Source organism: Orcinus orca, chromosome 2 (assembly GCF_937001465.1).
Source record: "Orcinus orca chromosome 2, mOrcOrc1.1, whole genome shotgun sequence".
Lineage (NCBI taxonomy): Eukaryota > Metazoa > Chordata > Mammalia > Artiodactyla > Delphinidae > Orcinus > Orcinus orca.
Window position 1 is genome coordinate 9,195,777 of NC_064560.1, and position 14,479 is coordinate 9,210,255.

Genomic DNA, 14,479 nt, shown 5'->3' on the forward strand with positions numbered 1-14,479 from the left:
GTGTGATCACGGGAGATGCTACTTAATTTCAAAAGTGTTTAAAGACATGTTCATGGAAGGCATAACACTGAATTTTCTGAGCTGAGTTTCAGGTCGGGATAGGCAATTCCATGTGGTCAGATGGTTTAAATAAATGCAAGTTAAAAAGTATGGCTATGCTCATGAAACAATGAATTCCATGTGACTGTGACACTGAGAACTGGTGTGAACATGGAAGAGAAGACTGCGGGTGAAGGAAAGGCATGTGCATGTGGACTGGTAATTGGTATCTACAATGTGCCAAGCATCATAATTTTCTTTCTAAGCCATGAAGAGATTGTAGAGATTTCTGAGTAGACAAGACACATAATCAGATATTTATGTTTCAGAAAAGTTAATTACAGCAAAATGTAGGAAATATTGGAAGAAATAAAGATTGTATGGTGAACTTAGAAATAAATTTTTTTTTATTGAAGTATGGTTGATTTACAATAATGCTTTAGTTTCAGGTGTGCAGCATAATGATTCAGTTTTGTTTTTCATTTTTTGCAGATTATATTCCATTATATGTTAGTACAAGATATTGGGTATAATTCCCTGTGCTATACAGTAAATCCTTATTGCTTATCTATTTTATGCATAGTAGTTTGTATCTGTTAATCCCATACTTCTAATTTGTCCCTCCCCCCTCATCCCTTTCCCCTTTGGTAATCATAAGTTTGTTTTCTATATCTGTGAGTCTGTTTCTGTTTTGTATATAAGTTCATTTGTATTATATTTTAGATTCCATATATAAGTGATGTCAAACAGTATTTGTTTTTCTCTGTATGACTTATTTCACTCAGCATAATATTCTCTACGTCCATCCATGTTGCTGCAAATGGCAATATTTCATTCTTATTTATGGATGAGTAATGTTCCATTGTGTGTATATACACACACAATCTTCTTAAGACCATTGTCTGTTGGAGTGCACTTGGGTTGCTTCCATGTCTTCATTATTGTAAACAATGCTGCTATGAACACTGGGGTCCATGTATCTTTCGAAACTAGAGTTTTCATAGTTTCTGGATATATACCAAGGAGTGATATTGCTGGATCACATGGTAGCTCTAGTTTTAGTTTTTTAAGGAACCACCATACTGTTTTCCATAGTGGCTGAACCAATTTACATTCCCACCAGCAGTGTAGGAGGGTTCCCTTTTCTCCACACCTTCCCCTGCATTAATTATTTGTAGACTTTTTGATGATAGCCATTCTGACTGGTGGAGGTGATACCTCATTGCTGCTCTGAACCGTTTAGCACAGGCAATTTTTATTTATTTACTTAGAGCATATGCACTAGTTTTTCTTGAATATGTTTAGTTATAATATCTGTCAAGCAGTTTTTGAATGAGCGTGTAGCAGTCTGCATTCCCACAACTAGTATATGAGAGTTTGGTTGCTCCATATTCTTGACAACACATAGTTTTGTCCATCTTTCTAATTTTAGCCATTCTAATGGATAGTCATGTCTCAGTGTGGTTTTAATTTTAATTTTCCTTTACATTACATTAATTTTCTTATAGTTTACATGTTATTATCCATCATTTAACTTTCAATCTATATATGTTCTTAAGTGAGTCTCTTATAAAAAGTATAAGAGACTTATACTCGACTTACACTCACAGGAGTTCTCACCTCGCAGCTGCACAACCTGGAGGAGTGGCTGCGCCTGGGCCTGGCCTAGTGCGAGCAGAGCAAGAAACTCCTCACCAAGCAGGGCAGTGAGATCAAGTTACTCAAGGAAGAGTGTAAATGCAGGAAAAAGTTCATTTCCACCCAGCAGCTGATGATTGAGGCCAAAGCCAGGTATTACCAGTGCCGTTTTCGTGACAAGGTCTTTATGAACCAAGCTTTTCTACAAAGTCATATTCAGTGCTGCCACCCTGAAGAGTCCCATCTTGCAGAGTATAAGACAAGGGTACAGACTGACAAGCTCCAGAATGAGACCGCCATGTTGAAGGAGCTCACCAAGTGTCAGCTAGAGGCTGCACAGCATGGCCATGCAGTCAGATTCTCTAAGGAATATGAAATGTAGAAAACAAAAGAGGAAGAATTTCTGAAGTTATTCGATAGATGGAAAGAAGAAAAGGAGAAACTAGTTGATGAAATGGAAAAAGTCAAGGAAATGTTTATGATGGAGTTTAAAGAACTAACTTCTAAGAATTCAGCATTAGAATAGCAATTGTCAGAAGTCCAGAAGTCCAACATGCAGATCAAGTCAGGCATAGGCACGTTAAAAGATGCAAATGAGTTTAAAGAAGAACGTCCTCAGCAACCCCAGGATTTCCAAAATGTGATGCAACTTCTTGATAGTCAGGAAAGCAAGTGGACAGCTTGAGTTCAGGCTCTTCATCAAGAACACAAGAAAGAGAAAAGCCGGCTCCTGTCACATATAGAGAAACTTCGAAGCCTGATGATAGATGATCTAAATGCAAGTAATGTATTCTACAAGAAAAGGATAGAAGAGCTAGGGCAGAGGCTCCAGGAGCAGAAAGAGCTGATTATCACTCAGAGACAAAAGATTAAAGAGTTTACCAGTAAACCATTAAACAGTGTCAGTGAAGCCAGAGGGAATCCTTTAACCTGGCAAACTTTTGAATCTAAGCCAACTACCCCAACTGTACCTATGAATACCCCAGCACCACAGACTTTGGATGCTAAGTCAAGTCTAACAATGGCACATGAACAGGCATTCTCATTGCACATACTGGAACGAATAGAAGAACTTTCAGAAAAAGAAAAAGGAAAGGAAAATGAACAGAAATTAAATAACAAGATACATTTAAGGAAAACTGAAGAATAACCCTTCCCTCGCTAAGGAAATAAGAACAGTCTTGGAGGAGAGTTTGGTGGAGTTACTGGAAACCTTGGGGATTAATGCAGATATATGTGGTTTTCCAAGTGACCACTTGAATAGAGTGCTAAGAACCATAGTATCAGCAAGACATGAGCGGGAATGACAAGTACCTAACATTCAGCAAATTCGTGAATTCCTTGAACGTCAGGTCACCCGTAAAATTGAGGAGAGAACACTACTGTCCACAGACAGGTACAGTGCTTCTCAAGTGGACACCCTTTCACCTGGAGAAATACCCAAAGCAATACATCTTCCTCCCAAAAGCAGACAGTTGGTTAGACAAAGACCTGTTTTTACTGATAGGACATCTGTTCCAAAAGTTAAGAAAAATATCACAGAAGATCATTTTCCCAGAAAGTCTTCAACTACTGCGACCCCTCCCTTCAGTTCAGAGGAAGAGCTGGACGATGAGGACCTCATCCAGGCCTATGCCTCGCCAGACTTACTTCCTGTGCTGTCATCTAAAAGCAACAAGAGTAGCTTTGGAAGGAGCACTGTCAAAAGTGACACTGACTGGACTGAGGGAGGTGAACTTAAGGACTCTGATATTTCTCCCAAGCCCACAGGAACCTCCATTAAAACATTAACTGGAAAAGTTGAAAAGACAGTTTCAAATCACAGAAATGTGAATAAGCCAGTTGGTGGGCTTAATGTTGCAGAGGCGTTCATCAAAAAAGAACAAAAAGATCTAAAGTGTGCAGATGTGGACGATGATGACTGGGACATATCATCCTTAGAGGAAGAGAAATCTTTGGGGAGAAGAATTGGAAGAGAACAGAAGGAACCTCCACCTGTGAAGAATGAGTCAAATTCTACTTAAGTGCCAAGTGCCTGGGGTGCAACTAACCTGAAAGGGCCAAAGGGAGAAGGACCTCAGGATGAATCCAGCACACTGAAAAGCAGCTTAGTAACCAAGACTGATTGGAGTGACTCTTCAGATGTGTAACTGTCACCCCACGCATCAGGAGGCCCTTCCAGACGCCAGCAGTATTGCAGTAGCGCAGTATTTCAGTACTGCCTACACGACTCTAATGCTCCTGCTTGGCAGTATCTCCTACAATAACAAGGAAGCTGACTCTCAAAGAACAAGAGTCCCTTTTGTGGCACCTAATGCAATTATTAAAAAACAAATTGTCAACAGTATTTTGAAGGATATAAAGGTGTTTAAGACTGCTGCTGCTTAAAAATAATGTGTCACTGAAGTCATAAAAAGCTTTTCTTCAGAACGGTACTCTAGTGTTTAAGTGTATTTTTTTCAACTAATTTTTAAGTGAATTTTTTTAAAAACTTATAGCAGGTTTTGGTTTCAATTAAAACCTTTTCTTATATCTTTCTTATGTATGTTATCACGTTGGAAGTGTTTTATTATAAAGTTCTGTTAGTATCCTTAAAATTAAATTAGTGGAATCAGTGAAATCTTAAGAGTAGATTGCTTATTTTTCATATAGAAGTAAGTTTAGAGTTATAAAAATATAGCTAGGCCCATGTTAGATAACTACATTTTCCATAAGTACTTTTACCATATGCAGCTTTGAGCCATTATAAGCATGTTGTTTTATTTTAGAACTTTAAAAACTTTCTGTGGCATCATCTTTACCTTGGATATGTTATGAATAAAATGTAGCCAGTTTAAACGTCAGTTGTTATCATACTATGAACAGAATAGATTGAGTCAATACTGAATTCATATATGTCTGTAGTTTTTTTCACTTTTTAAAAATGCCCAACCCATATTCTAAAATACCTCAAAACTAAGTTAGTTTTATTCTTAACAATGACATTGTCAACAGTCAAAAAGTTCATATAAACTGTTTTCTGCATTTTTTATACTTTGTGGTACTATATGTACTCTGTTTCCCAAAAAAAGTAACATTTTAACTAAATGGTTTGTTGGATTTTGGATCTTTCTTCATGTTGTCAACCTTTCAAGTAAAGCCCTCCATTACAAAAAGAAAAAGTATAAAAATTAGGTCTTTTTCAAGTTAATGAAAATCACTCTAGTTGGAGAATTTGGTCCATTTATATTTAAAATAATTACTGATTTGGCTGAAATTAAGTCTGCTATCTTGTTATCTGGCTATCCCATCTGTTCTTTATCTTTTTTTATCTGGCTATCCCATCTGTTCTTTGTTTATCTTTTTCTATCTTCTTTTAATCAACTTTTTATTATTCCCCTTTACCTTCTTTATTGGCTTTTTAACTATATATTTTTGTAGTATATTTCTGGTGGTTAGTAATTTGCAGCTTCATGAATAATGTAAGACTTTTAATATTATAATTTTATATACCCTTCAATCCTTTCCTATTAATATTGCCATATATTTTACTTCTACATATATTATAAATCCATCAACATATTGATATCACTAATTGCTTTAAAACGTTAGTAACCTTTCTTGTTTTTTAACATGTATTTCTATCCTTTGTGGAGAACTAGCAGGTAGGCAGGGAGAACTAACTCTGTTCTGCATATAGGGATTCTATGAATTCCAAGCCTATGAGTGATCTTTCTTGACAGAAACAAATTTCCTCCACCCATGAAAGGCCTGCTTCTCTGCCAGCACAGGCTCAGACTTGGCGACACTCCCAGCTGCCCTAGACTGCTGACCCTCTTGGAAGGGCTTGTTTTTCGCTAGAATTTATTTCCTTTAGATCTCTTTGCATCCAAAGCTCTTCAGTGTGTTGAAAAAATATGATGTTTTTAGTCTATCTTTTTATTTTTTACAGTAGGAACAATGTAATAGGATGTGGAAACATAAATGTTTTATATAAACTATTTATATCATGACTTTTATGCAAAATATTCAAGTAATATTGAATTCTGTCAAAATATTACTATTAGTTATGAAGGATACATGGTAACTTCATAAAAAACTCCAAGTTTAGTGATATATTCAAGATACACAATGTATAGTCATTTATCAGAATGTTTACATGGTTACCATAAGGAATAAATGTTGTATGTCCACAAATATCTCAAAATTCTTCTTAGGATAGAATATGGTAACATATGTAAAATACTTTGCAAATTATACAAGCTTTGTGCGTGCAAATTATTATAGTGAACTACAATAAAATGCTAATTACTTTTGGAAATGAGGATAGATATGACATAGGAGGTCTTTATGGGACTGAAGATTTTATATATAAATACACACATACACAGCTGACCCTTGAACAATGTGGGGTTTAGAGGTGCCAACCCTCTGCAAAGCTGAAAATCCACGTATAACTTTACAATCAGCCCTCATATTCGAGGTTCTACATTCACGGATTCAACCAATCAGGGTCATGTAGTACTATAACATGTATTTATTTTAAAAAATCCACATATAAATGGACCTGTACAGTTCAAACCCATATTGTTCTATATATAGAGGGAGACAGAGAGAGAGAAAGAGAAACAGAGACAGAGAGAGACTGAGGCAGAGGAAAGAATAGTTACTATGTCCCAGGCATTGATTTATGCTTGTTACACAAACTAATTCACCCTTAGCACAATCTAATCTCAGAGACAGGTACCATTATTTTCCCCATTTTACAAATAAGAAAAATGAACAGAGGTAACTTATGCAACTTGCCTAAGATCATATAACTAGAAACTGAGAAAAAGGATTTAATCTAACTGTAGAGCTGTCTCTATCAATCATTCTGCTATACTTTCTAAAGTTCTTTCTGGCTCTGAGAGCCTATGATTTTATAATGAAAAACAAAATAAGTTAACCTAAGATATTAAAAAAAATCCCTTATTGAGTATAAAAGGTGAGAAATGAAGGGAGAGAAAGAAACAATAGAAGGGATTCCCTATAACTTCTAATACTAAAGGCACATAAACACACACACAAGCGTGCACACACACACACACACACACACACACAAAATCCCAAGTCATGATCAAAATGAAATTTTCATTTCATCTGAATCCTTCCAATTACAGCTTGAATATCCCTGAAGGCCACACCTGAGAATAACACTTTAAAAAAAAAGGACAGTACCTACACAAATATGTACTTTGTACATATACAAGGTATATAGTTCTTTTTATTAAAATAGAGATAAAAAATTAAAAAGAAAAACACAGCAGGGTCCTCAGGAGGATCTTGAGCTGATATTTAGGATTCAAATTATACACAGAGCTATAAGACATCTGAAATGAGTAAAGAAACCAGAGAAATGAAACATTAAACCTTTTAAAAGACACAGTTTAAGAAATCAGGGCCAGTTTGTCTAGGGTACCATATTAAGGATAGAATCTGTTATTGCCATCAAGACAATTACACTGAGAACACTCTAGTGATTCTTCATCTTTCATGAAGGAATATGACATGAATTGTTTAGGTCAAATTTCAGGAAGATTTGTTTAACAGTAGAGTAAGTTACCAAAAAAATTTGTGAATTTATACACAGTTGTCCTGCCTGATCCATAAAGACAAAACATGGGTGAGTAGATAGGAGTTCAGTTTTGCAATGAGTTATCAGAGACCACAGATACAATAAAGATGGATAGATGTGGGAAAACGACAAACGCATGCTCAGTTATTATTACCTTTGAATTGAAAGGCTAAAAACATCTTAATTCACAAGACTTTATGATTAACTTAAATTATTAAAAATGAGCATTTTTTTTCCCCTCGGGTTAGTGGCTCAGTGTTTGCCCTAAAAATTTTCAAACTCCCCATTTTATAGTGTAAAAGTTCTACTGATATGTGAAGTTACTACATTCACTCAGGCCTAACCAGGACCACAAAGGTAAAGGAAAGAACTAGCTGTAGCTCTGCATAATAAATGAAGAGGAATATCAAGTTAACACGAGAGGTTTGGAGCGGCAACATGGGAGACCTAGATACGGAGATGAAAATGGGAGAAAGGTGTAGATAAGAAATTCCAAGAATACATTGTTAGAATTGGGCTGGAGAAATTCCTTTCGATGGGAATAAATGAGGAAATTCAGGACAGTGGTGTCAAAATATGTACGTACCTATGAATGTGTGTAAGAATATTTTGCTACCCTCGTTTGATATAATTCTCTCATCTCCTCCACGTAACAGCCTTGAATGAATGGTGCTTGGGGTGTGATGGGAGCAGAAATGAACTCCCTGCCAGAGTGAACTGAGGTGGAAAAAATTCAAGTTGCTCTGGGGCAGAGAGAGGAAGAGCATTCTTTCTCCTACTCCCCAGTGCCTTACAAATATATTGTTATTCTGAAAGCAAATGCATTAGGCATATAAAATTTTTGGTACGGGTTGGGTTTTGTAGGGAGCATTCCTGCTATCCACAGGAATTAAAACTCAGTATACTTGTCCCCTGCCCTGTAGGACAGTTAGGTGTGTAGGAGATACACATTTTTGCTTGAACAAAGGAAAAGCACAGGGATAAGAATACAAAGTTTATAGTTTTAATTGTCAGTTCTTGCTGTTAATACACACTAACTTTTTATAAACATATAATTTGTTAGGGCCACGGTCTCCTTGACTGTAGAATAAAATATTTTAAACTTAGAATTTAAAAGATGACTTTATGTGCATGTCAATTTGACCTTCAAAATAAACTTTGGAGTTGTGCGAATCCCCCCAGAACAGGTTATCATTAACCCATTGTACAGATGTGAAATAACATCTGGGAAGCTAAGAGATTTGAGCATATTCCATAGCTAATATGAAATAGGGCTGGGAAGGCTAGGACTCTTCACTCCTGGTTTTCTGATTATAAGTCCACTTTTGTTTATGCATTGCCCAATTCCTCTGCACTCTTTAAAATTTACCTAGTGCTATCACACAGAGAATTGCTGCTAGCAAGTTCAGTTAATTAAACAGGTTTTGTAATTCCATTGAGAAGTTCTAACAGTAATTGAAGATTTTATATTTCCATTCAAGTCTCCATTTATTCTATAAAAATAATTATACTGAAAACCTACCAGGTTTTCATGAACCACTCTTAATCTACTTTTTGTTCCTTATCATTGCCACTTACCAACCACGACTTGACTGCCTTAAAAATCTACATGGTACCTTATGTGCGTATTCCTTTGCACACACTATGCTTTCCATCACAAAAGGTCTTCTCCTGATTCATGTGAATTCTTACTCATTATCCAAAACTGACCTGAATATCAATCCCCGCAGAAGCCCTTTCTAATCTTAGTGATTCCTGGAAAAGTCAACCATTCCCTCATCTGAGCTGCTATTTTATCTGAAGCAAAATTCTATTCTTGACCTTAATATATGGTACCTTATTTGCCTACAGGTCTGGTTTTGTGAGCAGGGACCATATTGTATCCTCAAAACTTGGAGCAGTACATTAGTGAAGGGCTCCTACTGGAGTCTCAATAAATGTTGATTAAATTGAATTGAATTGAAATACTCCAGATTTTAGCATAGAACTTAAAATTCTCATATTCCAGTAATATTCAAATTAGAACCTTTACTGAGTCAGCAACATATACTATCATGACACATACTGCAAAATGATGTTATGATTTAAACTTGAATTACAAATTAAACTCAAATTTTAAAAGTACTTGTTTCATCGAAATTTAGGGATCCCACAATAGCCCCAATATGTAGGACATTTTAGATGAACGGTACAGAGAAGCTTCAGAACACTTTATCCTATTCAACTTGCCACAGATCCAGTGTTTCTCAACCCTTCTCAAAACAAAAGGTTGCGTGGTCTTAGTGCTGAAGATGATAAATGTATGCAGAAAACACGGGGCAAAGTAGGATGGTGCTCTAGCTCTGTCTTTCCACTGACCCATCTCTCAGCAATTTTCACCACCAGACAGAAGGAAGCACCTCTGCCTGTTTCCTTTCGCTGTGTAAACAATGCATGGAAGGAGTCCCTTACCTTCTCTGCTGTGTCACTTTTTTTTCAGCTCAATTTGTCTAATTAGAATCATTGAGAAGAAATGTAAAGTTTTCATAAAATAGAGGCATAAGTCTCATAGGTGTGAGCAAAACAGAACAAAATCTATGTATATTCAAATTTTTTATATTAGGAAGATCTTATTGTAATAAAAATGATGCTTGTCAAGTCTTGATCTTAAGGAAATTTTTCATCTTGGGTCTAGGACAAGAGATTATGTGATGGTTCTGAGATTATCCTCGTGGCTCTGTCCAGGCCTCCCCAACATGGAGAGCACCGCCGGGGTGGGAGCCCCAGCCTCAGCCAATTCACGGAAACAGCTTTTCACTCAATGGTATATATAGGTAAGTAAACATAGACACACACGCACACATTATATTTTATCATTTCCAGAGGCTTTTTCTAGTCATAGTTACTGTGATGTTGTTCAAAGTTTACTGGGCAGGGAACACACATGGTTACCTTTTCAACCTTTCTAATTTTTATTGGATCCTAAGCTCCCACATCTTGGCCTTCAGGCATTTTTCTTGTTAAAGCCCTCCTACCTTCCAGTCCAACAAAGACTAAAGACTTCGGATATGAATTTTTTAAAGTAACCACTGGAGAAGAGGCTTCAATTACATTGGCCCAACCAGCAATCTGTGGAAGTGCACGCGAATTGCTCAGAGACAATGTCCTGCCTTCTACCTTGCAGTCACGAGTTGGAGTCAAGCAGAGATTAACAGTGTCCAAGGGTTGTTATCATCTGGTGATCACTTGGGAGCTGAGATGAAATAAATTGCTAGTATCTTGCATCTACTTGCTGAGGTTGCCTGGTTCAGGCTATTTGGGGGACCAGAGCCAAATCTTAGCTGCAGTGGGTACTCTAAATAGAAGTCTCTGTGCAAAGAGCAAATTCTAAATAAACCACATATTATACTTCTTCTTGAATTAATGGAAGATATCCTCTCAGACAAGGTTGAAAGTAAGCTGGGGAGCTGTGAGTGTGGGAAATAGGCAAAGTCTGCTATTCAGGACGAAAGGCCTCTAAGTATTTAAATTTAAATTCTATCCTGGGTCCTCTACAGGAGATAAATACCATCTGGTCTTGAATTCCTCTCCTGGATAGCACAGTCTGACTCAGTCAGAAGGTCCCACCTCCCTTATCTATTGTTTCGTCCACTTTGACAGTCATTAAACTTTAAGGAAAATGGAAAACTTTTCAAAAGAAAAATTTGGGAACCTAGGCATGGTTGGAATGTGCACAAGCATTTACATATGTGCAGAGAGAGAAGAGAGAAGCAATTCACATTAAATTTTCTGAATGTTTAATTATGGCCAGATAATATTTTGTTATTATTGTTGTTATTGTTTTATTTTGATTAAAGAAGCTTTTGGGTATGAATCATTAAAGTATTTGCCTATATCTTCTACTTGACATTTCATGCATAGATACTATTAAAATAAATCTTGTCTACTTCATTTATTAATTTAATGTGTTATACATAAACTGACTCGTGGATAATAATTCAAAAAGGCCTAACTAGGCAGAACTTAGAAATAAAAGGGACTTCTAAGATTATTTTGTTTAAAGAAAATTCAAGGTTTCTAAAAGTTAAGGGTAGATTGAAATTTACAGGGCTGCCATCTTGTCCAATTGTTACAAAGAACTACAAAAGGTTCCATCTCCAAGTTCATCCTTCATTTGCAACCTATGCATCATAAAAACCAATGGCTCTTACTTTTGGGTGGTTACAAGCTCTTTTGGGAATTTGGTGAAAGCTATGGATCTTCTGCCCAGAAAAAATACACTTAACACACAAACCAAAGAAATTTTCACCCAACTGAGGGAATGCCCCCATCTTCTAAAATCTATCCATGGACAACCATCCCCCAAAGGGTACTTGAACCACAGGTTAAGAATTCCTGAAAAAGATATCAGCTCAGGCAACTTCCAGTAAGAGTGCACACTCCACATCTTTATCAATACATATGAAGAAAAGAAAAAAAGGCAAGAAAGCAATGTGCTCTCTTAAAATGGGCAGAAATCAAGATTATTGGTTTAAGTAACCCAATTATTTGTCCTTGAAAATGGTGAATACATGTTTGTACCAAGTTTGCCACCTCTCCTCCATCTCAAAATTAGAGGGCCTTAGAGTATGATCAATTTTAAGACCAAACAAGGCTATGATTTTGGTAAAAGATAACTAACAAACAGACTGAGTTCCTGTAAGCCTTCTAAGGCTTCAAGTGGCCAACTCAGATGAAAACGAAAAATAGGATCAACTTAATCAGCAAGAGCTGTTGAAAAATGAATTTCAGTTAGAGGCTTGGATCAATTTAAAATTTAAAAAATTAATGTGATTCTTCTGTCCAAAATTACATTTCATTTTAGACATATATTATGTCTATACGTTAGACATATATGTTGGACATATATATATATATATATATATATATATAATTGCCCAAAATATCTGCTTCCCATTAAAAAAAATCTTACCACTTCCACAGCAGTTAGGATGGATGAAAATTTCCAACTAAGCATAACTCAAAAGTTATCAAATTCGTTTAGATTAGTGGCCAAGAAGAACTCGGGAGACAGCTTTACATGTGCAGCCTTAGAGTTCAAAACTCTAACTCAAAATTCATTTTAGACCATTTCGTTACTCAGTCGTCAAAACGTACCTCAACCCGGAGTATCTCGCTGCTCCACGAACCAGCGGGCAAGGCCTCGAGTAGGAACGGGAAGCCACTACCAGCCAGCGGCCCGAGCCCTCGGCCCCGGGGGAGTACACTTCCGGGACGCCGGGTGGGGGCACTTCCGGGACTCCGGACAGTGCCGGCTATGCCTCATGCACACTCGGTTCCGGGGTGCTAGCCCAGGCCCGGCGCCGGAGGCAGGGGTTACGCCAGGTCGCGGGCTCTAACAACAAGCCTGATTCAGTTCCCGCGTCTCTCACCACAAGAAGTTTGAGGGAGGAAATTTGGACTTTGGAGTCGGCCCAGCATGGGGCTGCGGTCCAGGCCTGCGGCGAGAAAAGCGCCCGGGTCGCCCTTGACCCAGGGGAGTCGTTGCCTCCCGGCGTTGTTACGCTCACACCCCCGTCAGATCCTCGTAAAGACCAGGTATGTGGTGGGAAAAGGAGGAGCACGCTAACCGCGGGCTCCCGGGCCTCCCCTGCATCCGCGAGGAGGCGCACTGCCGGGTGGAACACGCGGCGCCAGCTGCGGCCTGGAGCCTGGCTCGGGGCACCGTGGGTTTGAGGCCCACTTCTGGGGCTGGTGCACGTGGGCGGCTTGGGTTGCGGGGTCATGCTCTCAATGTCCCACGCAGCTGGTCTGTGAGCTGCCTCTCAGCCACCGCAGTGACTCCCGGCCGCGCTTTGTACTCTCTCCGCGCTCTGCATTCGCAGAATGACCTTGACCCAGGGATGCCAGCCCTGGGCTTTGGGAGTCTTCCGCTTAGGGTGAAAGGTGGGGATGGAGAATGGGAACCCGGTGCACTTGGCGCATTTTTCGTTGAAACCCGGAACCCACTCCCTCCCTGGTGCCACAGCCGAACCTGGCCTCCCAGGCGGGGTGCGGGTAGGAGGTGGGGGGCTCGATCTGCCCTAATCGTAAATCATCTGTCAGTGTGACTGACCTCGATCTATTTCCAAACAAAAGGGTTAAGCTTTGAAACAACCTAAGTAGTTGTTGATGAGAAAAATGTAAGCGTTAGGTAACTAGAATTGTTAAAAATGAATTTCTCGAATGTGGGGTGTGATTTTATGGTAAGATACTAGGGTCTGTAAATCTAATGACACCCATTAAGCAAGGGTGCTTAAACAGCATTAAGCAAGGGAAAAGGAGCCCAGTTTTGAATACATACACACTGTTGTCTGGTATCCATTAGTTGTTTAATGTCTGGCCTGAATGACTAGTCCTAGTTATAAATCTGCAGCTAAAATTCTGTTCATTTTGGCCAAGGAACTGTATGTGACACATAACAAAACTTTGATGTTAGCATTTATTATAACTTTATTAATATAATCAATATATTATTCAACATGTCCTGAAAATACAAGATACTAGTTAATTCTCCATATAAACTGAAAATACCATATTTGTATGTTAATGTGGCATAACTTAAAAGGACTAAACATTGCTGTTTTTTATTCACACATACTTAGCGTGCAATTATTGTTAACGTTTTCATTTTCTTGATCCGATGTTGGTGAAAACTGATATTATGTTAGTCAGTTGACTAAAGGATATTATTGTGTAGCCAGCATTTATCAATTTCAAGAAAATTTTCGATGAATAAACGTCTTTTATACAAATATTCATATACCTGAAGTAAGTGCTCTGAATTACATAGGATATATGAATATTATGTTCCTTTTGCTGTTGGTTTACCCAGGATAATTTTTCTTACCTTTACATTTGCAGGGTTGAAAATCATACTCTCATACTCTTTTCAGCTAAGGATATCGCTGTATTATCTTGAATTTCCTTCAGGGCTTTATGATATTATCAGTGAAAACTTTAGGTAATTCTGATGACCATAATTAAAATGGGAAGCCAAGATATTTATTTTGAAGAGAGGAGAACAGAGAACTTCGTAAACATGCTTCTCAGGAAGCAGTTATTAATAGCATTTTCCCCCTTCCAATTCTCCAGTTTTTAAGAGCAGCTGTTGAAAATGTTTGTCTCAGAAAATTACAGAAATAATTAAAGTTATTTAAGCATAAAATAACCAGTTTCATAATAGGC

At 37.8% G+C, this 14,479-nt stretch overlaps 1 pseudogene; it reads left to right on the forward strand.

Moving 5' to 3' along the window:
* The first annotated feature begins 210 nt into the window (after window positions 1-210).
* LOC101277372 (cilium assembly protein DZIP1-like) lies at window positions 211-4,003 on the forward strand (annotated as a pseudogene).
* The last annotated feature ends 10,476 nt before the right edge of the window (window positions 4,004-14,479 follow it).